The 25,310-nt window shown below is 43.4% G+C and overlaps 1 pseudogene; it reads left to right on the top strand.

The window, feature by feature from the left end:
* Window positions 1-23,765, top strand: part of LOC105004387 — an 84,609-nt pseudogene extending 60,844 nt beyond the window's left edge.
* The last annotated feature ends 1,545 nt before the right edge of the window (window positions 23,766-25,310 follow it).

The raw sequence follows: 25,310 nt of genomic DNA, 5'->3' as shown, positions 1-25,310 counted from the left end.
TTAACATGTGATATTTGTTTTTCTCTTTCTGACTTACTTCACCTTGTATGACAGTGTCTAGGTCCATCCACGTCTCTGCAAATGGTACAGTCTCATTCCTTTTTAAGGCCGAATAAAACAACAGCCTCCAACTCCTCTCCAGGAATGCTGAAAAAAAGAGGTGAGCTCTCCCATTAGAATGAATGGAAGCGTTTAGGCTGTTACCTAAGGGTGATCTATAGCTACCCCTGGTATTTCATATGTTCTGTAGAAGCACAAACCATTTCTATCTTGTTTTATTCCTATCACATATCTGTGTGTCTGATCTCCTCTAGTATTTTCAACGAGCATGTTAGGGTGGAAACAACACCAGGTCTGGTTTCAGAACATCCAATTTCAGGGTCTAACTCACTCTGTTTCTAGTCGTGGGACCTTGAGAAAGGCACGTAAGCTCTCCGGGCTTCAGGTGTCCACATCTGTTAAGAAGATCATCAGATCCTCAAGGAAGTGCTTTCTAAAACACTGTACTCGGGTAGGGAATTGCTATTTTTGTCTTTGGGATCCCTATGGGGAGGGCCCAGTTTATAACAGATGCTTACAGATCTGTAGAATAAATAAATGCATGAATGGATGTGTGCATTCCTTCATTTAACAGTCTTCAGACTTCAGCTGAGGCTGTGTAAAAGGGAGTTTGAGATCATGCACTTGGTGGGGGGGGCCTGACTGCCCCCTACTGAATCACAGCTCTGCTCCTGATTCAGTGACTGTGTGACCTTGGGTGAAGTTAATCTCTCAGTGCCTCAGTTTCTCATCTGTAAAATGGGAGTGTAATAATAGTTCCTCACTAGATGGTTACAAAGATAAAATGAGTAAGTTTCTTGGAACAGTACCTAGCACAGAATTAATGCTATGTAAATATGAAGTTTTATTGCTTTCATCATGACGTAGAAAATTTACCAGACAAAATACCATGTTCCACACTTGGCATTTAATATTTCAGACCTATTTTTCCTGGAAATTTGACATTAATAAGAAAATGTAGTTTCTCTTCTGAAGTTTGGCCTGGACGTGCAGGCCTTGATTGATGTATCACCAATCTCTTGGTGGTCATCTGCTCTCCTTTTTCCTCTCTCTGTGCCTTAGATCTGCTCATGGGATTCATTGCAGGGAGCACAGGCAAGCCTGGGGCTTGGCTAAGACCAAGGGATTAAGGCTGTACTGTCTTGATGAATAATGACAACAGTTGAAGTTCAAGTTAAGCAAGCTTTGTCGAGGTTGGGAATAATAGGATCACTGTTTCACAGACCAAACAGTTTGGCTGGTTGTTTTATTTTAATCCCCAAACATGGGCTTGCCCTATGTCCCTGAAGAAGTCCAGCTGCTTTCCCGGGGCCCTTTCTTCCATCAAAGCCAAAACTCCACCTCTTGGGCCAGTGGTCGATGGCTCACGCCCTCTCCTGGGGAAGCCTTCAGGGTATCTTCAACCTCCCTTTCAGGGCCCTGTGCCCGCAGGAAAGGAACCCGTCATGGACACACTTAAGATGGCATGCTCATGTGTCCATTCATCCAGCATTCATTCACCCCCTTTGTCTGCAACATGCCTACATTCAAACATGCCTCACTCCAACTTTCAGTCCTTCCACTGCTCATTCATTCACGCATTCATTGAATACCTTCTATGTACCTGGCACTACTCGGGTCCATTAGAATATAACAGTGAACTAGAACCAGTGCCTGTCCATGTCAAGTTCATATTCCAACAAGCTCTCAGGTGACGCCCATGTGGCTGGCCCACAGACCATGCTTCCAGTAATAAGGCACCAGATACAGAGTACTTCTTAAACCCCATATCCTCATAAACGAAAATGCCTTTTCTCAGAGGCACACATCTCTGCAGGTGGTAATCAGTGCAGTAATTGGGTCAAAAATTATCAGGCACAGGGGACATTCCTGGTTTCCTGAGTTTACCCTGCCTATTCTTAAACTCTTCTCCCAGAAAGGGACATAGAAGGATGCTTTTATTTGACCCATATTTCTTACTGTAAAGAAAAGACCTTAGCTTGTGATAGAGGAGTCAGATCCTCATCTGACCCTCATATTTTTAAGACAGAGGGATGTAGCAGGTACTCCTGAAATCACACCTTTTCAGAAGTTCCTTATTCTGCCTCTCAGTGAACATTTACTTTCTCCCATCCCAGTGCCAGGCATTGTGCAATCTTCTAGGAATTTAATGCCGAAGAAGGCAATTCAGACCTCTGTTCCCATAGACCACGGGAAAGCCTGACCTAGCCTTGGGGCTCAGGGAAGCTTTCCTCATGAAAGCGACCCTTGTATGAGACCTGAATGCTGAGAAACATTTAACCAGGGAACAGGCAAGGTCTGCACAGAGGGCAGAGGATGTGCAAAAGCCTAGGGATGGGAGGGAAGAGAGTGTGTTTGAGAAATGGAAAGGCAAGGTGAGGATGGAGAAGACAACAGGGCTATGGGAGATGAGGCTGGGGAGTTGTTGATTAGTCACTAAGTCGTGTCCAACCCTTTCTGAGCTCACAGACTGTAGCCCGCAAGGCTCCTCTGTCCATGAGATTTCCCAGGCAAGAATACTGGAGTGGGTTGTCATTTCCTTCTCCAGGGCATCTTCCCGACCCAAGGATTGACCCAGGTCTCCTGCTAGGCAGGTGGATTCTTGACCACTGAGCCACCAGGGAAGCCCCTGGGGACGAAACCAGGCAGGTCTTTTTAGGCCCCATTAAGGCCCAGGGGCTTCATCCAAAGAGCACTGAGAAGCCCTTAAAAGTCCAAAGGAATATAATAGCTCACTCTAGCTGTTGTGAGTTCAAAGGCGTACAAGGGACCAGTCTAGCTCTAGGGGATCAGCTGGGGGCTTCTGCAGTGGTCTGGGCAAAGAATTACAGAACTGAGGCTAGAGATGATGCCTGGAATCATGAAAAGGCCTGCGGAGGGGCTGCTTTCACCCTCAGGCCCATCCTGGGCTGTACTTCCTCCTGGACCCTCTGCCAGGTCAGCTATGCTCCATCCCATCCCTCTTACAAGGGAGAGACCAGGGCCTTTCACTCTAGCAACCTTCCCTGGAGTCTAGTCCAGCGTTTGGCTCAGCCCTCAGGAACAAATGATCCAGATAATGAGATAAAACACAGAAATGAAAGCGGTGGAGGAACTGCAAAGCAATGAATGAAATGACAGCTGGATTCATGCAAGTCGAGTGTACAAGTGCTGAAAATCCATGGAGTAAAGACACGATTCAGAGGTGCTAAATTATTAACTGGAAACACATTGGGACTCTTATTTAAGAGGCCTATGATGCTTGGGAAGCAAACTGGTCTCTCTGAGCCAAATATGTTAGGCTTGCACAGAGCTCACCCATATATTGATTTTTTTAAATTTTAGAGCTGAAATTAGATGCCAATGTTTAAAAACGAAATAAAACATTGAGAGATTTTATATGAAAAACATGAATATCCAAATCCTCTTGGGGGAGGGGAGAGCCAAGTTATACTCATCTCAGCTGCACAACAGGATGTCCCCCTCCATTTTCCAGTTACCACAGTCCGCACTGCTCCTTACTGCCTCCCAGCACAGAGGCTGCCGTCACTAGATCTACGTCATCATACTTGTGTGGTTTTGTTCTTCGGGCCAAGACAACTCTGACCTACTTCTCATCCCCTCATCTCTCTCCTTGGTTGGAAGGTGAAAGCTTGAGAGAGAGAGGGTAGTGGGTTTCAGCAAAAAATCAAAGCAAGTAGGTATTGATGGGAAAGGGTAGAATTTTTTTTCAAGTATCATTTATTGACAATATGCAAACAAACTATCAGTCTTATTTTTTGTTTTGGAACCCTGCACTTGCGTTTGGGACTGCTGATCCAATCCATCTCTCTCACTGTATAGATGCATACAGGGGGCCCAGACGGGTGAAGCAAGCTGCAGAGATCACACAGCGTTAGAGGGCAGGTTGGGACTGGAACTGGTAGGAGGCAGGTACAAGTTGGCAGATGGGAGGAGGGTGGGCAAAAGGAAGATGACTGAGAGGTGGAAACAACAGAAGGACTGACTACCTGGGCAGAGTGGCTTCCCAGGTGGTTCAGTGGTAAAGAACCCACCTGCCAATGCGGGACAAGCAAAAGATGTGGGTTCGATCCCTGGGTCGGGAAGATCTCCTGGAGTAGGGAAAAAACCCCAATCCAGTATTCTTGCCTGGAAAATTCCACAGACAGAGAAGCCAGATGGGCCCCAATCCAAGGGATTGCAAAGAGTCGGACATTACCAAGCAACTGGGCACACACGTGGACAGATGGGGGTTAAGTGCCTGAGTTAGTAAGTGGAGGGACAGGAAGAGCTGACAAGGAGGGACGGGAGAGCAAAGGAGGGTTCTCAAAAGTCCTGCATCCAAGGCTGTTTCTGGGGAAGTAAGACAAAGGTGGTGGAGAAGGATCAATGCTAACTTTGGCAGCAGCAAGAAATACAAGAGGACCAGAGAGGGTGCCCCTCCAGTAAGCATGGTAAGAAACAAGGAGGACCTGCCCTGAATGGTATTTACCGGCATAGGGCCACAGTAAGTAGATGGGGATGGTGAGGAAGCTCAGTCTGGCGAAAGTCTGATAGGCATGGCCTGGGAAGCCCAGACTCAGTGCCTTTTGCTTCTCTGGGGGTCAGAGCTGCTCCCCCAGGGACTTGGGTTGGGAAGGACAGAGCTGCTGGGACCTCAGTTAAGGGTCCACTTTCTCGTTCTCAGTCAGGCAGACTTTGAAAGGGACACTTAAGACATCTAAATACCAATATTCCTTTTAGAGCAATATTCCATTTAAATGGTTGGAACAGCCCCCAATGTCACGTGAAACGTAACTTTCTTCTCTACCTGGTTAATTTTGAAGCTGCTGCTGCTGCTAAGTCGCTTCAGTCATGTCCAACTCTGTGCAACCCCATAGACGGCAGCCCACCAGGCTACTCTGTCCCTGGGATTCTCCAGGCAAGAACACTGGAGTGGTTGATTTTTAAGTTGAGATATTATCAAAAATAATGGAAATAGATAACCACGTCTGTCACTCATAAGTTTCTCAACTGACTTATTACGTTTGAAATTTCAATTTGACAGAGACTAAAACACACAAGCCAAGGGCAATGGACAAAACGACCAAGAAACTGAAATCAGGATCTTGAAGTGGTATCTACATGCCCATGTTTAAATGCTCATGGACAAATGTACAAACAATGGAATACTATTCTTTGGAAGGATTGATGCTAAAGCTGAAACTCCAGTACTTTGGCCACCTCATGCGAAGAGTTGACTCATTGGAAAAGACCCTGATGCTGGGACGGATCAGGGGCGGAGGAGAAGGGGACGACAGAGGATGAGATGGCTGGATGGCATCATTGACTTGATGGACATGAGTTTGAGTGAACTCCGGGAGTTGGTGATGGACAGGGAGGCCTGGCGTGCTGCGATTCATGGGGTCGCAAAGAGTCAGACACAACTGAGCGACTGAACTGAACTGAACTGATTCAGTCTTAAAAAGGATGGAACTCTTGCCATTTGCAACAATGTGGATAAACCTGAGGGACGTTATTCTGAATCCAGACCACCATGACAGTTAAACTAACCCTCTAAACTTGTCTTCATAGTTCTAACAGCCTATCAAAATGCAAGCACAGTGTCTGCATTAAAACGATTGCCTGACTCTCAAATTATATCATCCTGCTTATATTTTAAGATCTAAAGGTGTCAAATAATTTAAAGGATGCTTCCGTTACAAAGTGACACTTGTCTGCAAGTTTCAGATTCCCAAAAGAGCATCTTTCCCAGAGACTCCAACTAGTGTACCTGTTACTGTTGTTGCTAAGTTGTCATGACTCTTTGTGACCCCATGGACTGTATAGCCCACCAGGTTCCTCTGGCCGTGGGATTTTCCAGGCAAGAATACTGGAATGGGTTGTCATTTCCTTCTCCAGGGGATCCTTCTCCTCTCCAAGATCCAGGGGATCTTCTCAACCCAGGGATCGAACCCGCGTCTCCTGCATTGGTAGGCGGATTCTTTACCACTGAGCCATCAGAGGAGCCCCATAGTATACCATTAATGATTATGACCATAGCTCTGGGTTATCAAGAAAGGTAAGGTTAAAACCCAAGAAAAACAAACAGAAAGAAAACAAAATGAAAAAGGAATGTGTAATGATCAAAAACTATTGAGAAAATATCTCCCAGCTCTTATATGTCCAAAGTCGAATTATCTGGAAATTGTACTCATGTGAAACATCTTACTCCCACTGATACCAGATTAAGGAGGTCTTCTTTACATTATCTCCAATGAATAAATCACTGTTTCATTGTTTCTCAAAGCATCTGTAAGAGCCTGGTGACAGAGGAAGTATCTGCATTTGAAAGGAAATCTTAAGGGGTTGTGAAGTCTCAGGAAGGTTCTTAAATGACCTAACCAGATGTTTTGAAGTCTGATACACCCTTAACCCAAACTGAAATTCATAACAAAGTCAAAAGCAATAGAGTCAAATTGATTCCAAAATGCCTTTTTCTAACAAATGTAACTGTTTACACAAAATGACTTTAGGAGAGCCTCATTCCAACCTGAGAGAGACTATATGATCATGGAAACAATGGGATTCATTATAAAGTTTGAAAAGGAAATGAAACTAAAAATTCAGGTAAGTCCTTTGTGCTGGCTAAATGAAGAATCCACATTTCTTAGGCTGCATAGAATCATGGTTAAGAGCCAGAGCCTATAGCCAGACTGCTGGTATTAGACTCCAAGCTCTACCACTTGCTAGTTGGGTGACCTTGGGAAAGTTACTTGATCCCTCTGAGCCTCAGTTTTCTCACCTGTAAAATGGGAATAAAAATGGTATCCACTTGACGGGGATGTTGTATGGATTAAATGAGATACCAAGGGCTCAGATGGTAAAGAATCTGCCTGCAATGCAGGAGACCCAGGTTCAATCCCTGGGTTGGGAAGATTCCCTGGAGAAGGGAATGGCAACCCACTCCAGTATTCTTGCCTGGAGAATTCCATGGACAGAGGAGCCTGGTGGGCTACAGTCCATGGGGTCACAAAGAGTCGGACATAACTAATCGATTAACACTTTCACTTTCAAGGTGCCTAGAACATAGTACTGCTGCTGCTGCTAAGTCGCTTCAGTCGTGTCCGACTCTGTGTGACCCCATAGACAGCAACCCACCAGGCTTCCCCATCCCTGGGATTCTCCAGGCAAGAACACTGGAGTGGGTCGCCATTTCCTTAAATGATCAGTAAATTTTAACTATTGGAATTATTTTATTTTTTTTAGTACTAGACATATTATGTAGACAGTGAAGTGACAGAAAAATTGTTATTTTTTCTTTTTGTATTTAAATATAAGACATTTAAATTTTTAAAATATTATTTCAAGGAAGAAGCAGCGAAATAAGGTTATCTATACCTCTCCACCCAAGAAATACAAATCCTGGGGGAAAACGTGGTTCCTTTAGTTGATTAATTTTGTGGATGAGGAAGCTATTTAAATTTGAACGGGCTTGGTTTGGTACACCCCATTTGAGACATGAACCAACAATGTAGAGAGAGAGTCACACAAAATGGTACTGAGCTGCATCCACACAGATCTAGCCCTGGGTTAAAAGGACCACACAAGTCTAAAGGACACCGGGCTGGGGTCTGGGTGCCTGACTTGCCTCGTTAGTATGCTTTCACTGTTAACTTGAAGAGTGACCCAGAAGAATCACGTCAATTCTGCTCCCTGGGTTTCAACTTCCTCTTCTACAAAACCAGTGGTTTGAACTCAACAACCAATAAGGTTTCTTCAGGCTGTAACTGCTTGCATGGCTTGACTCTGGACTTGACCTCTAGCAGCACAATGGTTCTGGTCCAAATCTGGCCACACACTCCATCTACACTGGATGCCTCCTCGCTTCCTGGTCTGCAGGGACTCAGGCAAGGGATGTGAACAGACAGTCCAAACCCACCGCTCCTCTGGGAGAAAGAGCTCAAGTACATGCTGTGCTGCTTCCAGTTCAAGTCACATACCCATCACACAGCCCCTGTTTATCCCGCTGGAGAGCAGGGTGGGAACCACTTTATTAAAAGCAGAGCTGAAGAAATAAATATTCGAGAAGCAATAGCTCATTATTTTGGAGGACTCTGGGATGAAAGTCCAAGGTAGAAACGCAACACAACAACCGTTAGCGTTTCCATTCTGCAAAGACAATATATGCCAGGAGCTCTGAAATAAAGATAGTGTGATTCGTTTATTATTCCTTCTCTTTAAAACCTGCATTAATTCTGATTTCTATTTAAATAAGAATGATTAAATTTTATCAGCTGAGATGGAAATATTGTGATAAACACTGGCTCGTGGCCAAACTAATCTCCCAAACCCACAGCTTACGGCCATTGTCTTGTATAGATATTTGAATGGCAATGGGCTTTTATCAGTATTTCTAAAGGCACTCATTTAATTATGTGGTTGTAAGGATTTTCAAAACCCCAAAGAATACCATCAATACATATTCATTTCTTGGATTAATTCAACATTAACATCAGAAAATATTGTTATTTAAAGGATGCTGGTACTTGCTTCTGCTTTTGCAAAAAATAAGGCATCCAGTTCTGGTTGCAACGGTGTCTTTTGAAACATTCTGTCAAACTGAAACTACAAAAATGCAATGCACAGTGAGATAAGGCTAGAATTTAGAGTTACAGGGATTAGAAGGAGGGCTCCACAAGTCTTTAACAAAGAATATTTCATAGAGGCTGGACTGTAGCAAGGAAAAAACCTCTGAACTAGGAAGTTTGTACGCATGCATGGATCTTGTCAATCAAATGTAATATATTTGAAAGCCTCAGGAAAAAAGAAAGTCAAGGGCAGGGGCTGTCTAGGTGCTTCCTGCCCCAAATTTCCATACCCAGAAACTTGAGTGATCTAGATTTCATCACCATAGGGGATACTGTGTTTCTTCAAGAAGGGATAAAAGATACAAAAATACACCTGACATGTTTAGCATTAATGTTTCCTCTAAGGTAGGCCTTCATTTTTTCAACATTATGATGAATCTGTTTGGGAAGCAAAGACTCACATTATAACTTAAACTGGGGGGTTCTTCTTGTATAAGTTTGGCTGAACAGGACAACTCCATTCATTGCAACTGAGACCCACATGGTTTGCATTTGCAAACTCAACACCTATTTCTCTTTTTAAATGTGTCTTTCAATTTGACCAAACCACCAGGTAATTCCTTCTGTGCTGATCATATTGAGGGGAGCCAGGTAGGGAGGAGAACTAGATAGAGGACGAGAGAGATGGGGGATGGAAAATGAGCCATTTGTCAATTTTGTTAAGAGCGATCTGTTTCTAGGATTGCCAAGTGCCCTGGTTTGAGGGGTTAGGAAGAAGGAATTTCAGGCTAAAACTAGGACAGTCCTAAGATGGTTGGTCCCCCTGTACTATTTTTCTTTGACTTATGCTTCCAGGTCAAGCCTTCCAAAGGTTCAAACAAGCTGAGAAGAGACACATTTAGAATTGGTTGAAGATTACTGAAAGGATTACTGAAAGATTACTGAAAGATATTTTTCAACTTTCAGTATAGGAACTAAAAGTTAGATGAAGGCTCCCAGCCTTCAGTTTGGACTTAGACTCTGCTCCTTGAGTCCAGGAGTTAGTCTCCAGGCAGTAGAATCCGCCTTCCCTTCTCCCTTCAGTCATTTGGATGCTTGGAAGTTCAGTTCCTTCTGGCTGAGATCTGTGGAGTAATCTAATGTGGCCAGGTTGGGTAAGATATCTAAGTTCAGCTCACAGCACAAATGCTAAATAAAATTCATGGAGGATATTATTTTATAGAATCATGAAGGTGAAAAGGACTTAAAAAAAAAAAAATTTCCCTCAGAGTATGCTCAGTGGAAAACTAATTCCATAGGCTGTTATTAGTAAAAAATTGGTTTAGAGATTAAACATGATACTGTAAAACATTCCTTTGTTGCAGGACTTATCAGAGCCTTTAAAAGGCAAACAGCCTTGTTCATTAACTATATGCAGTTAAACATGTTTGACTACAGACTCCTTTTCCCCTTTTCTTATGATACCAGTGCTTGTGGAGGATCCTACTTTAGAAAGCATTGCTCTGGGCCAATTTCCTCATTTTAAAGATAGAGAATAATACTCAGGTCTGTCTAGTTACAGTTAAGGCTGGTGCTTTAGAAGTTTCTCAGCCTTCAGTGTGCATAAGAATCACGCAGGCCTCTTGTTAACCTGCACATGCTGATTCCATAGGTCTAAGATGGGGCCTGAGATTCTGCATTTTTAACAAGCTCTCAGGTGATATTATGCAGCTGATCCACGGGCCACACTTTGAATAGAGAAGCAAGTCTCCTAAATGTACGCTTGTCCCACTGCCTGTAGCCTCTTCTACCAAAGCAGCATCCTCGCCTTATTCTGGTTTCCTTTGCTGCATATCTTCACTTCTTCAAAGCTACTCCCTGGAATGATAGGACATATCAAGATTAAGGAAGTATTTCCTGGCCCCTAAAATAAATTTTCATTTTGCTCTATTATAAATTAGAAACAGATAAAGCTTGTCATCAAAATGGCTTATTCGGAGGCTCTGTACAGAAGTTTAGATTAAAAGTCATTCAAAAATCACTGTTTAACTGAGTCAGATCAACAAAGGACACTTTCCATGACCATTTCCAGGTATTTTTCAATTGTTCTTGGAAAAACACGGCATGCATCTAACCAAAATGTGCCCAATAATTGTGCAACTATCTGGTTATTGCCAAAATAAGAATAGTCAGTGACCAGCAGATGTTTACCCAGCGTGCAGATTTTATATTACAAGGAAAACATTCCCATCCTGATACGTCAAAAGCTTCTGTGGTTTTCACTGTACACATCGTGTATTTCCTTCAGTATTTATTTATTGCTAGGTCTTTTATTCTTTTTGATGCTATTGTTGATAGGATTGTTTTATTAATTTATTTTTGAGTTGCTCATTGCTATTGTATATAAATACAACTGATTTTTGTATCTTAAAAAAAAGGCTTTTGTATCTGCATATGTATAATCCCCACATTATCGCTTATTATTGATATTGCCAAGAAAATTAGCTTATTGAGATGGTTCCTATGTAACAGCCAATGTTGTTGTTGTTTAGTACTAAGTCATGCCTGAGTCTTTTGTGACCCCTTTGGACTGTAGCCCACCAGGCTCCTCTGTCCATGGGATTTTCCAGGTAAAAATACTGGAGTGGTTGCCATTTCCTTCTCCAGGGGACCTTCCCGATCCAGGGATCGAATCCATGTCTCCTGCAGTGGCAGGCGGATTCTTTATCACTGAGCCATTTGGGAAGCCCATATAACAGCTATCAGTTCAGTTCAGTCGCTCAGTCGTGTCTGACTCTTTGTGACCCCATGAATCGCAGCATGCCAGGCCCCCCTGTCCATCACCAACTCCCGGAGTTCACTCAAACTCATGTCCATCGAGTCGGTGATGCCATCCAGCCATTTCATCCTCTGTCGTCCCCTTCTCCTCCTGCCCTCAATCCCTCCCAGCATCAGGGTCTTTTCCAATGAGTCAACTCTTCGCATGAAGTGGCCAAAGTATTGGAGTCTCAGCTTTAGCATCAGTCCTTCCAATGAATACCCAGGACTGATCTCCTTTAGAATGGACTGGTTGGATCTCGTTGCAGTCCAAGGGACTCTCAAGAGTTCTCTCCAACACCACAGTTCAAAAGCATCAATTCTTCGGTGCTCAGCTTTCTTCACAGTCCAATTTTCACGTCCATACATGACCACTGGAAAAATCATAGCCTTGACTAGACGGACTTTTGTTGGCAAAGTAATGTCTTTGCTTTTGAATATACTATCTAGGTTGGTCATAACTTTCCTTCCAAGGAGTAAGTGTCTTTTAATTTCATGGCTGCAGTCACCATCTGCAGAGATTTGGGAGCCCAAAAAAATAAAGTCTGACACTGTTTCCACTGTTTCCCCATCTATTTCCCATGAAGTGATGGGACCAGATGCCATGATCTTCGTTTTCTGAATGTTCAGCTTTAAGACAACTTTTTTCACTCTCCTCTTTCACTTTCATTGAAAGACTTTTTAGTTCCTCTTCACTTTCTGCCATAAGGGTGGTGTCATCTGCATATCTGAGGTTATTGATATTTCTTATGGCAATCTTGATTCCAGCTTGTGTTTCCTTCAGCCCAGCGTTTCTCATGATGTACTCTGCATATAAGTTAAATAAGCAGGGTGACAATAGACAGCCTTGACATACTCCTTTTCCTATTTGGAACCAGTCAGTTGTTCCATGTCCAGTTCTAACTGTTACTTCCTGACCTGCATACAGGTTTCTCAAGAGGCAGATCAGGTGGTCTGGTATTCCCATCTCTTTCAGAATTTTCCACAGTTTATTGTGACCCACACAATCAAAGGCTTTGGCATAGTCAATAAAGGAGAAATAGATGTTTTTCTGAAACTCTCTTCCTTTTTACATGATCCAGCGGATGTTGGCAATTTGATCTCTGGTTCTTCTGCCTTTTCTAAAACCAGCTTGAACATCTGGAAGTTCACAGCTCAAATATTGCTGAAGCCTGGCTTGGAGAATTTTGAGCATTACTTTACTAGCGTGTGAGATGCATGCAATTGTGCGATAGTTTCAGCATTCTTTGGCATTGCCTTTCTTTGGGATTGGAATGAAAACTGACCTTTTCCAGTCCTGTGGCCACTGCTGAGTTTTCCAAATTTGCTGGCATATTGAGCGCAGCACTTTCACAGCATCATCTTTCAGGATTTGAAAGAGCTCCACTGGAATTCCATCACCTCCACTAGCTTTGTTTGTAGTGATGCTTTCTAAGGCCCACTTGACTTCACATTCCAGGATGTCTGGCTCTAGGTGAGTGATCACACCATCGTGATTATCTGGGTCGTGAAGATTTTTTTTGTACAGTTCTGTGTATTCTTGCCACCTCTTCTTAATATCTTCTGCTTCTGTTAGGTCCATACCATTTCTGTCGTTTATCGAGCCCATCTTTGCATGAAATGTTTCCTTGGTATCTCTAATTTTCTTGTCAATTTAGGGAAGAGGAAAGAAGGATAAGGAGGAAGGATCCAAAATGAAGAAAAATGACTTGCTTATTGATAAAACTTTTTACTTTGCAACAAATGGTTGTGACATAGGTCAAAGGATAGATGATGTCTTTTTTTATGACACTGAAAGCAACCACAGGTAAACAGAATATACTGGGTGATAAGTAGGTAGAATATTATTGTTGTTTACAGGCCAGCCTCTCTCCTCAAAAAGGTGAACTTAGATATCTTATCCAACCTGGCCACACAAGGTTACTCCACAGATCTCAGCCAGAAGGGACTGAACTTCCAAGGATCCAAATGACTGAAGGGAGAAGAGACGGCGGATTCTACTGGCTAGAGACTAACTCCTGGACACAAGAAACAGAGTCTAAGTCCAGACTGAAGGCTGGGGGCCTTCATCTAACTTTTAGTTCCCATGCAGAGTGGGACCTCAACATCCCCAAATTCAAACTCCATCTTTGCTGCCTCCTAATTAGTGCATCATTTTTGGAGTCATCTCTGTGACGTGGGAAGTAGCAGTCACTGTCTCACAGAGTTAGGAAAGTTAAATGAGAAAATTGCATATATTTGCATGTATTACAGGACAGATGCTGACAAAGCTGAGCTATGGTGATTTTTGCTTTTTTTTTTTTTGGTTGAGGTGTTTTTTAAAATTGAAGTAAGAAATCTGAGATCTATGTCTTTACGTTTTTAATACAGAACTGTTCACTGAGTTATATTTTAATGACCAAACTTACATCCCATTTTGCTGGTTTCATGCCTTCTCTTCATACATTTGTTCATAGTTGACATGGGTTCCTACCTTGTAAGGCACTAGGAAATCAACAATGAAGACGACACTAGCCCTGCCCTCAAGGATCTCTCAGGGCTTCTTAGGGAGGTTGACACTGAAATCAACAATTAAGATACAGTGCCATGAAAGGTGCATCTGGGGGCAGAGGGCATCTCACAGCCTCTGGAGGAGAGTGGTGGGGAGGAGTTGGGGAAGAATGAAGGGAAGACGTCCCAGCTGAGGAAGCTTCTGACTCTTCCTCTGTCTGCCTGGCTGGCTCATCTTCCAATGCCTGAGGCTCTGCACAGATCCCATCCTGATTCCATCTCTTCTCAAACTCAAGCTCCGAAATGACAGCCTCTCATGTTCCACCTCTATGCTGCTGACCTTCAGGTCTGCATTTCCCACCTTGACTTTTCTCCCAAGCCTCAGATTTCATGACCTACGTGCCAGCTGGGTTGCCCAGAAAACAGAGGCTAAAATGGAGTTGGGAGATTTCTTGGGAGTAATGCCTATGAAAGATAAAAGTGGGTGTGTTATTTACTCACCGCTGTGTAACAAATTACCCCATAGTTACTGTGGGTCAAGAATATGGGCACGAGTTAACTAGGTACTTCTGACTCAAGGTCTCTCACAAGGCTGCAATCAGTATGAGCCTGAAGTTCTGGTCTTATCTAAAGGCTCAAATGGAGAAGAATTTGCTTCCAAGCTCACTTTTATGGTTGTTGACAGGATTCAGTTCCTTGAAGGCTATTGATCTGAGGCCCTCCAGTGCCTATTGGCCGGAGTCTGCACTAAATTCCTTGCCTGTCTGTAGGTCAGCTCACAATATGGCAGCCTGATTCACCAGAGAGCAAAAGGGAGACAGCAAGAGAGTCCTAGTGGGACCAAAGTCACAGAAGTGACTTTCCATTGTTCTTGCTGACTTCATTCTGAAGGAGATCAGCCCTGGGATTTCTTTGGAAGGAATGATGCTAAAGCTGAAACTCCAGTACTTTGGCCACCTAGTGCGAAGAGTTGACTCATTGGAAAAGACTCTGATGCTGGGAGGGATTGGAGGCAAGAGGAGAAGGGGACAACAGAGGATGAGATGGCTGGATGGCATCACTGACTCGATGGATGTGAGTCTGAGTGAACTCCGGGAGTTGGTGATGGACAGGGAGGCCTGGCGTGCTGCAATTCATGGGGTCGCAAAGAGTGGGACACGACTGAGCGACTGATCTGATCTGATCTGACTTATTAAAGGATAGTCATTACATCCAGACAATAGCGAAGGAGAAGAGATTCCAGAATCACTGGGAGTCATCTTAGGAGGGAGCCTGAAGCTTAGGAGGAAGCAAGGTTGGACCACAATGCAGATCTGATGCCAATGAAAGGAAAAGTGGGGAGGAAACAGGATTAGGAAGAACTCACCTCAGAACATAATGTTCATCCTATAAAGTCTTAACCAACTCAACAGGAAGCTCCAGAACAAAGGATGCCATTTGGAAAGCTCTGTATTGAGCAAAAACGACCAAGACCCGGGGACTGCCTAGGAAGAGCATGGTCTTGGCTGAAAGCTGAGGCAGATTCTGAAGGCCAATAGAGGCTGTCAGATAACTGCTTTCCTTGAAGCTGGACGGTAAGTCCTTTCTGGAAGGGAGAGGTGAGTGACACAGCTCCATGGCCCCCACCTCCACCACATGTAGATCAATGTTTTGTACAATCCAGGCACTCATCAAATGCTTCTACCACATGCTTATCAAGTGCATAAATTATTAATGATGCTTATAAAAATATCAAGTATTTATTATTTATGAATGATGAATATTCATAATCACATTGAGACAGTAGCCAAATGACGAGCCAGACATGCAGTCAACTAACAGGGCTGTCTAATCTTTGATGCATCTTCAGAAATTGAGCTCTTTCCTGCTTCTTCCAAATGACCCTGGTTTTGTGCATACAGTCTTAGAAGAGGCCTGTTATGGATCAAGGTAGCTCTAGATTGATGAATCACTCTGGCTCTTGGTCTTACAAACTTTCTACTGAGAATAGAAATGTCCCCAAAGTGCTGATGGTTGGATTGTGATCATGCATCCTACCAGTGGGGAAGGACTTCACACACCATTAAACCCCAGGAGAACATATATTATTAAATCTGTCCTCCATCAGCTCTTCTCCACTAAAGGTTTGCTAAATAAAGTTACCATTCAGCTAAACCAATCTTCACATGCCATATCATGTGGCACACTCTTTTGTGAAGTGCTAACTATGTTGTAACAGTTTGTGATTATCTGTTTAATGTCAGTTGCTCCTCTAGACCATAAGCTCCACGAAGGTAAGGAAAATGTTTTGGATCTCCAACATTTATTACTGGTTTGGCAAAAATGTAGGGACTCCATGAATGGTGAGATGCACCCCCCCTCTGATCTGTTTTGGGAATCTAGATCTTCACATATCAAATCTGGTCTGAGAAGGAGATGCCCTTTTATTCCGAGGCTCCTAAGGAGGACAGACAGAAAAAATGTTCATCTCACTCAAGGGCTCTGGAACAATGTGCCCAGTTAGGTCAAGTTAATGGTCAGGTTACATTTTGGTGCAAGTGTGTTGAAAAGCTTTCTAAAATACATTAATCTAGCTATCCTGTCAATTGATACTCATTAAGCACCTTCTGCATACCAATCCAAGTAATTAACAGTTGTTAACTGACTGTCCCTTTTTAGCCTTCTTATCCACTTACTCTCCATCTCACTTTTATGTACTTTATCCACTCATATATCCATTCATTTATTTATGTACATTTTACCTTATTCCAATATGGATTGGAGGTGGTTTACAGAGATTCATAAAACATACCACTATAATATAAATAATGAGTAGGCAAAAAAGCAAAGGAAAAAGCATAAGCTCAATACATATGGGCTGAATCACTAATAATTCAAACTCTTACTGGCAGAAAAAGTGAAGGACTAGATTCTACTGATCATAGCAGGTGCTCAGGTATAAGATACCAGGGCAGATCTACCATAAAAAGTTCTCTGTGGACAGTTCTCTTTATTTAACCATTGGAGTAAACCTTTCTCCTATTTGTGTGTGTTTTAGGGGACTTGGAAGATTTCAAATAGATCTTCTGTTCATTCCTTCTTGTTGTCTGTGTTGTTCTTGTATTTACTGTATATGTACTAAGGGCTGGGCGCTGTGCTGGGTGTCATGGTCTAAGAAAAGGGGTCTGAGTGCATGTGTTTCTACTGTTAGGCTCCAGGTTTAAACGTCCTGAGCTCTCTCAGGGCCCTGGGCTCGCCTTATTGTGGCTTGGCTGAGTCTATTCCAGTCCCTGGAGCTTGATGTCCTCGTGTGAAAACAACAGGTTAAATGAACAGACTTAACTAGATCTAAAATTAGGTAATACAGGACAGACTGCATTGAAGCAAATCAGTTCAGCGATTCTTTTGGCCCTATCCATTCCTCAGTATAGCTTGAGAAAACTGATCGAGGACTCTTGGAAGGTGCATTTTGAGCATTTTATCCTCAGCTGACATGCCCACGACACAGAAGTGTCTGCTAACAAAACCTTCGAGTGACATTACCTAATGGACCCTTTCAAAATATTGTGACCTCAGACTTCGAGAACGAACTTATGGTTGCCAGGGGGAAGAATGAAGGGAAGGGAGTTTGTGATAGACATGTATACACTACTGTACTTAAAATAGATTAGCCAGTAAGGACCTACTGTATAGCACATGAAACTCTGCTCAAGGTTCTGTGGCAACCTGGATGGAGGAGAGTTTGGGGGAGAATGGATACATGTGTTAGTAAGCGCAGCTGAGTCCCTTCACCGTTCACCTGAAGCTATCACAAGATTGTTAATTGGCTATACCCCAACACAAAATTAGTTTAAAAAACATACTGTGACCTAAAGAGTAAGTGCTTCTAACAAGGAAATCAACTTTCAAAATTCACAAAGATTTAAATGCCAGTACCCTATTTTTTAAAAGAATAAAATAACCAGCAATAATTGAGTTTTGCAAAGACTGGGCACTCTTTTAAACACACGATTTAATTCTGACAACAACCCCATGAGACAAATTGTCATTATTGTCCCCATTTTATTTTTTAATTTTGTTTGTCTGTTTCTATTTTTTGGCTCTGTTGCATAGCATGTGGGATCTTAGTTCCCCAACCAGGAATCGATTCCCCACCCCTTGCACTGAAAGCATCATGGAGTCTTAACCAATGGACTGCCACAAAAGTCCAACCCCATTTTACTGATATGGAAACTGTGGCACAGAGAAGTAATATACAATATTCTACGTCACAGACTAGAGATGTGAGCCCAGTAAGTTGGCCCCCAAATCCAGACTCTTCCCTCTCAGTTGACCATACCTCCTCCCAAAGTCTCACACCTGTGGCCCTGAGGTGCTCTGTTAGCTTGTGGCTTAATTTTAAAAATGCCTTATTACCTATAATCTGTTTCTGATGCTTCCAACTAAGAAAAGAATCTAAACAAAAAACAGATACATGATATTCTTTTCACAACTGATTTCCAACTCCAACAGTGTAATTGTGATTCTCAATAATAATGTGCATAAAAATACTTTTATTCTAAATCTAGACTTTGCAAACTTTTCCTCTGAAAGGCAGATGGTAAATCTTTTAGACCCGAGAGGCCGTCAGGTCACTACCCCAGCTCTTCAAATCTGCTACTAGAGTGAGAAAGTAGCCAATAAAAAAGTATCCAAGTGAGCATGACCATATTCCAATACAGCTTATTTGTGGATACTAAGTTTTGAATTTAACATAATTTTTATGTGTCATCAAGTACTCTTTTTCTGATTTTTTAATAACCATTGAAAACTGTAAAAACCATTCTAACCTTGGAAGACGAACCAAAACAGGCAGAGAGCTGGATCCAGCCCATTGGCTACTGTTCGCCTCTCAGCTCCAAACAACTCACTTACCTCTGAATCCATCTTTGAGAACAGACAAGGCTTTTCTTAAAAGAAAAATAAAACCACTATATACTTGGCTTTCTAATTTCTTTGCAGCATGAATCTATGCTTTCTTGGTCAAAGTTTGTCCTATTGTCCTAGAGATTTAAAATTCTATGTCAATGAATATTTAATCATCAAGAAAGGTAAATTCCCCTTCTACTTTGGCTGTCAGTAAGCAGAGGTCTGGACTGTTGTCTATAGTTGGTATGAAACTCAAGCCCAAGACAAAGTAAAATATATTCCCAAATATCTACAAATGCACACATGAAATATAGGTGTATTTTAAAGAATAACCTAACAGAAAGTACTTTAAATTTCACAGGAGCTGCTAATGCAGGCAGCTAATCCTATTTACATTCATATTAGCTTTGGTATCTTTTTCCCTAAGATTTACCCATTTGTATGCTTGCATGAGTTAAAATGCCTTTTGCATGATATCAGTACTTTTGTAATTTAAATCTATAAAAGGCAATTTCTTTTAAATATACTTCCTAACAGTGGGTGAAAGAGGCACCAAAGTTATTTGAGGACTGTACACCTCGGTGAACATGTGTGCTGAACTCCAGGCAATATGCAGAAAGTGGGAATTAATCTTATACTGTAGGAGCGGAACGCAAAATAAAATCAAGGCTGAGAAAGAAACGGCCTTTGAAAAGGACCCCTTTGCATTATCGAAGGAAATGGTGTGCTTTAGAATTGGTATTTAGACAGGTAAAACTTTTTTCCCTTTTACAAGAGTGGTGAGAACTGTTTGCTTTCTCCACTGTGATTTTTTTTTTTACACCTCAAATAACTTTAGCCACCTAGTAAGCAAGGTTTACAACTGAACATTGGTGTTGGCTGATAAACAGAACATGGTGGACCATTTGGTGGCCAGGGTCAATTTTAAGGTGTCAACTGTGACTCCTCAAGGAGCATGGGAAGCAAGTGCATATTGAGGGGCTTAGAGGTTGAGACTCCAAAGACACAGAACAAATTGTATCCAGCTGAAGCTACATTTTTTTTCCTTCAAGTAATTCCTATGAAATGTTCACCCTCACCATCTCCACTTGACATAAATGAGATGTAAATAGGTTAATGTATAATCTTGCCCCAAAGAAATAGTGTCTTCCAATATGTAGGGCACACATATCGACAAGCTTCTTTTCTAAGCAGGCCTGGGATTTTTTAAGCGAAAATCATCTGGGCTGGGGGCAGCAGGGTAGGGACTTCCAGATGTATGCCCTCACTTTTGGCTACATCGAGCATGTCCTCCCCAGGGAACTGGTCCTTGGGGTCACTTCCTCTGAGGCTGGTCAGGGCATGTCTCCGAGAGCTCACCAGGCATGAAGGAACTGATTTCTAATTTTAGTCTCATGTAGAAAGTCACCCCACAATGAAGCCAGGAGAAGACAGAGTTCCAAACTGGGTATCCGCAGCAGAGAGACTGGTCAGACTCAGGCTCTGAGGTCTGCACAGAACTAGCCCCCAGCTTCAGACACACCTCAGGAAGGGACTGTCCCTACATTTAATCCTAAATTTCATACTCATCTCCCCTCTCCAGCTGTAAGGTCTACACAACACCAAGTATCTGGATGGAAATGGGGCCTTTTGTTCACTCCCCAGATAACTACACAAAGCTTCAGGCACTGGTTCATGACTCCTGAAGAATCCTCATGTGCACGAGTACACACACACACACACACACACTCTCTCTCTCTCTCTCTCACCCAAAATCCACCACGCTGAAAGGAGCCATTATAAATGTTTCATGTGGAACTTTCACAACCCATCAGACTCACCAGAGTTTTCAAATTAACTCCCTTTCTGCCCAAGGGGATCCCTCTGAAAGAGATTTCTCCAGCCTCAAACCTCCTCAAGAAAATTCTGAATTTGAAACAGAATGCAAATAATGCATTTTGACTCCCTAATCAACAAATGGGATCAACTTGAATTGATTAAGAACCTTTGAAATTAGCAGTCTTTAATTCTCTCCATGGTCTGCTGCTGGTACTCTGAAGATAGGAGGGGCATTTGTGTGTGTCTGTGTGTGTGTGTGTGAGCTGAAGTTGGAAAGTTTGGTCTCATTTTCTTTCGGAGCTCGTATAATGGTCTTTCCTTGAAAAAAAAACAAGACCCACTTTTTTATTTTAATGGTGACACAACTCTAAGAAAGCAGCATTCACCTAGTGCAATTATATGGCTTTTCGTGAAGTACATTTCCAATAGTTGGCTGCATGAAACCTGCACAACTTTGCTAAAAAAAAAAAAAAGCCCATAAAATCTGAAATGAATGTATAAATAATATGCAACTGTCTAGACAGTATAGGTCACTTGCAAAGAGAGCAGGTCGGGAAAAAATTGTCCATCAGTCAGACAACCATAACTGATTCTGATGCTAAATAATGGTGGAGATATTCAGCATTCTCTGTATGTGAAAAGCTTCGCTGAGCATTCTGCTCTTCCCAAGCCAGTGGTCTTCTGCTTATCTAGTGCTTTATGCAGCCTTTGGAAAATGCACTTGCTATTTAAACATTAAAATTAATGCCCAAAGAATAGCAATTGAGCAAGGAGGGAGGGTTGCCACTGACCTGTGTGATTGGCCTTTGGTAAAGCAAAAATAGCCCTTCTAGATCAACAATATGAGATTTCCATACCCACAGAATCTTAAACAGATGTAGTTATGGAAACTTGAGGCTAGCAAAAGACCCAAACACACACATGCAAATTTCATGGAACTTTTTTGCTCTCTAGTAACAACGCATAAGGAGAGATTCAGGTACTTAAATCTTGTTCTTTTTTTTTTTTTTTTATAAAAGCTATAGTCATCTGTGCACATAGCAAAAAAAAAAAAGGCATGAAACTCAACCAAATGTGTTAAACAATGATTATGGTCATTTTTAGCACCCTAGAATATGATCATCTCAGTAGCCACAGAGCAGGGCAGTGGCTGCTACCATCACTGCCCTCCCAAACTATGAACCTAGGCGAGGCTCCTCAGCTTGCGCCCAGGGGTGGGCACGACCACCAGCTGGCTCAGCAGCCCGATAGGCCCACATGCCCTTTGTGAAAGGAACCCAGAGCCAGGCTATCATGAATTAGTCCCAAGGCCTATCCTTGCTCACCTTGTGGGGGAGGAAGTTGGTGGGCAGACTGTTCTGAAGTGAGCAACCACATTCACCAAATGGGTCAGACCCTTAGGGAAGACAATGATAAGAATACGATAAGAAGTGTAACAGCAGCCACTTACGGAGCACCTACTAAAGGTCAGACACTGAGCGCCCATAAAGGCAGGACTCTGGAAGACCCTTACCACAGTGCTAGGGAGCTGCTCTGATGTATTATCCTCATTTTCACTGGAGAAACTTGAGGCTCAGAAAGGTTAAAAAACTTGCCTGAAGCCAAACAGAAGTACGTGGCTGAGTGCCAGCTTGAGTCCAGGTTCCTTAAAAGCGAAGCTCACCTCTTCACCTCTGTGATCTCTGGCCTCTCCAGCTGCCCCCGCTTGGGGCCCACTTCTCCCTGAGATGCTCTGGGCACAGCTCCCATGTGGCCAGCGCCAGGAGAACCTCTGCTTCTTGCAAGAAGGAAGATGCCTACTGTCACTGCACGGGTAGAAAGACAAAATCCAGACCTGGCTCTATTTCTTTTCTAAGCAGTTCTAAAATCTGATTTTTTTAATATAATTTTTTAAAAGGCCATATAAATAATATGTATAATACTTTAGAAAACTTACAAATTTTTGCCTGACTAAAAAGTTTATGACATTTTGATTCCACATGTTTGACTTGGTATGAATAGAGTGTTAGATTTCTGATTTAAAAAATAGATATGCAACAAACAAAAGATGTTTACTATATAGCACAGGGAACTACAGTCAAAGTCTTGTAATAACCTATAATGGAAAAGAATTTCAAACATAATATATGTGTATGTGTATAACTGAATCACCTTGCTGCGCACCTCAAACATTGTAAGTCAGCTGTGCTGTGCTTAGTCACTCAGACGTGTCCGACTCTTTGTGACCCCATGGACTGCAGCCCGCCAGGCTCCTCTGTTCACAGGGATTCTCCAGGCAAGAATACTGGAGTGGGTTGCCAAGCCTTCCTCCAGGGTGAGTCAACTATACTTTAAAAAATATATACATAAAAAAAGAAAAGGCCGGGGGTTGGAGGGTGGTGGTCAAGAACCACACTGTTGGCGCTTGCCAGAAGAGACTCCCGGCCTTCTGCTCGACCTACCTGGGCAAGCGGAAGAGAAGGGAGGCGGCTTTTCTGGAGAGATGTTGGTTCCAAAGCCGCGGAGAGGAGGGTGACCCTGTGACCATAAAGCCCCGCGTGTGGGCGCGGTCGGGTGCCGAGGCCTGAGCGCTGCTCCAGGACTAAGGCCTGCGGGTACAAGGCGGCGGCAGCGCGGGCCCAGGCAGGCTGGCGGCCGTGTACACCGGGCGCGGCTGCGTCCTGCGCCCCGGAGCAGAGCGAGGCGGCCTTCCAGGGGCCGAGGCTCCACGGGCCGGCACCCTCCAGCTGAGTCGGAAGTGTCCCAGCGGCAGCTGCTCTGGCCGCCGGGTCGCGGTGAGCCCTGGGCCTCTGCTCACTTGTGTACGAGTCTCCCTTCGACGCCCAGGTCGGCCTCTGCCGGGCCCGCTGCGGCTCCCTGCAGCCCCGCTGGACCCGCTTCCTGGACCGCAACCTGCATGTGGGCTTCGCGGGCCGCTGGTGAGTGCGGGGGCCCAGATGTGCGACTGCGACCTCAGTGTCGGAAGTTCCTGCATCTGCCAGTACCTCTGTGAGGCGTGGAGCCCTACCTGCTGCGCACAAGCGGCTCCTCCAGAGAAGTACCGGCCTGTGGTGCTCAATACCCTTGGACCAGGCGCTGTGGGAGGAGCAGGTCTTGCAGAAGAAGAAGGACCAGCTGGCCCTGAGCTAGGCTGACCCTCTGGTGCCATCTGAGCTCGCGAGATGAAACCCCAGCCCAGCCTGTGTCCGGACCGGGCTCTGAGTCTGGGTAGACGGCTGGCCTGCGATTGCGCAGTTGGTGTGAGTGAGCCTCAGCTACAGAGTGATGGGAATAAATCATGTGCCATGTTCTCTCCCTGGTTTTTCACAAAATTAGGGGGCCCCCTTCTCACTTGTTCCTTATGAGCTGACACTAATTCAGAGCCTTCTTGGTCTAGGAGTTGGGGAGAGCCATGTTCCATGCCATATTTATCACTGCCCCAGTGACTAAGGAGCCTTGGAGGGAAATAAACCTTCTTTAACTGGACTCCAGGGTTTCCCTGACTGAGGTATCACAGGTGATAGGTGACTCCCAAGCTCTCCTAAGAACTTTCAGATTATCGTTTTAAATTTTGAACTAAAATTTATCCTTTCTTTCCATAAGTAACGTATTTAAAAAATAATAATTTTGAAATAATTGTAGTCTCAGAGGAAACTGGAAAAATAACCGAGACATCCTGGATACCCTTCCCTCAGCTTCCGCCAAATGGTAACCTTTTATATCAGCAGTACCAGACCAGGAGATGGACATTGGGTTGACTCTTTGGATTTTACATGGAAACTTTTTGCAGAAACAACTTGCTTTTCCCTTATGTGTACTGATAGTGATGCTAAAGTGACTTAGAGGGATAAAGCATTTTCTGATCTGGAAATCAATATGGAATCAAAGCTTCTGGTCATGTTACACTTCAATCATCCTGAAAACACAGAATCCTGTGGAAAGGAATATGTTGATGTACATAGCTGGGTTATAATCATACTTTTAAATATTAGAGGAATGAGATGAACTCTGTCACCCACATGGCCTGTGGTTAGTTAATAAACCAAGAGATGAAACAACAGCAAAAGGGGACCAGAAGACAAAAGTGCTTCAGTTCAGTTCAGTTCAGTTCAGTCACTCAGTCATGTTCGACTCTTTGCGACCCCATGAATCGCAGCACGCCAGGCCTCCCTGTCCATCACCAATTCCCGGAGTTCACTCAGACTCACGTCCATCGAGTCAGTGATGCCATCCAGCCATCTCATCCTCTGTCATCCCCTTCTTCTCCTGCCCCCAATCCCTCCCAACATCAGAGTCTTTTCCAATGAGTCAACCCTTCGCATGAGGTAGCCAAACTACTGGAGTTTCAGCTTTAGCATCACTCCTTCCAAAGAAATCCCAGGGCTGATCTCTTCAGAATGGACTGGTTGGTCTCCTTGCTGTCCAAGGGTCTCTCAAGAGTCTTCTCCAAGACCACAGTTCAAAAGCATCAATTCTTTGGCGCTCAGCTTTCTTCACAGTCCAACTCTCACATCCACACACAACCACTGGAAAAACCATAGCCTTGACTAGATGGACCTTTGTTGGCAAAGTAATGTCTTTGCTTTTCAATATGCCATCTAGGTTGGTCATAACTTTTCTTCCAAAGAGTAAGCATCTTTTAATTTCATGGCTGCAGTCACCATCTGCAGTGATTTTGGAGCCCAAAAAAATAAAGTCTAACACTGTTTCCACTGTTTCCCCATCTATTTC

Source organism: Bison bison, unplaced genomic scaffold (assembly GCF_000754665.1).
Source record: "Bison bison bison isolate TAMUID 2011002044 unplaced genomic scaffold, Bison_UMD1.0 scf7180017864473, whole genome shotgun sequence".
Lineage (NCBI taxonomy): Eukaryota > Metazoa > Chordata > Mammalia > Artiodactyla > Bovidae > Bison > Bison bison.
The sequence above is the reverse complement of the archived record's forward strand: the minus strand, read 5'-3'. Positions and strand labels throughout refer to the sequence as shown.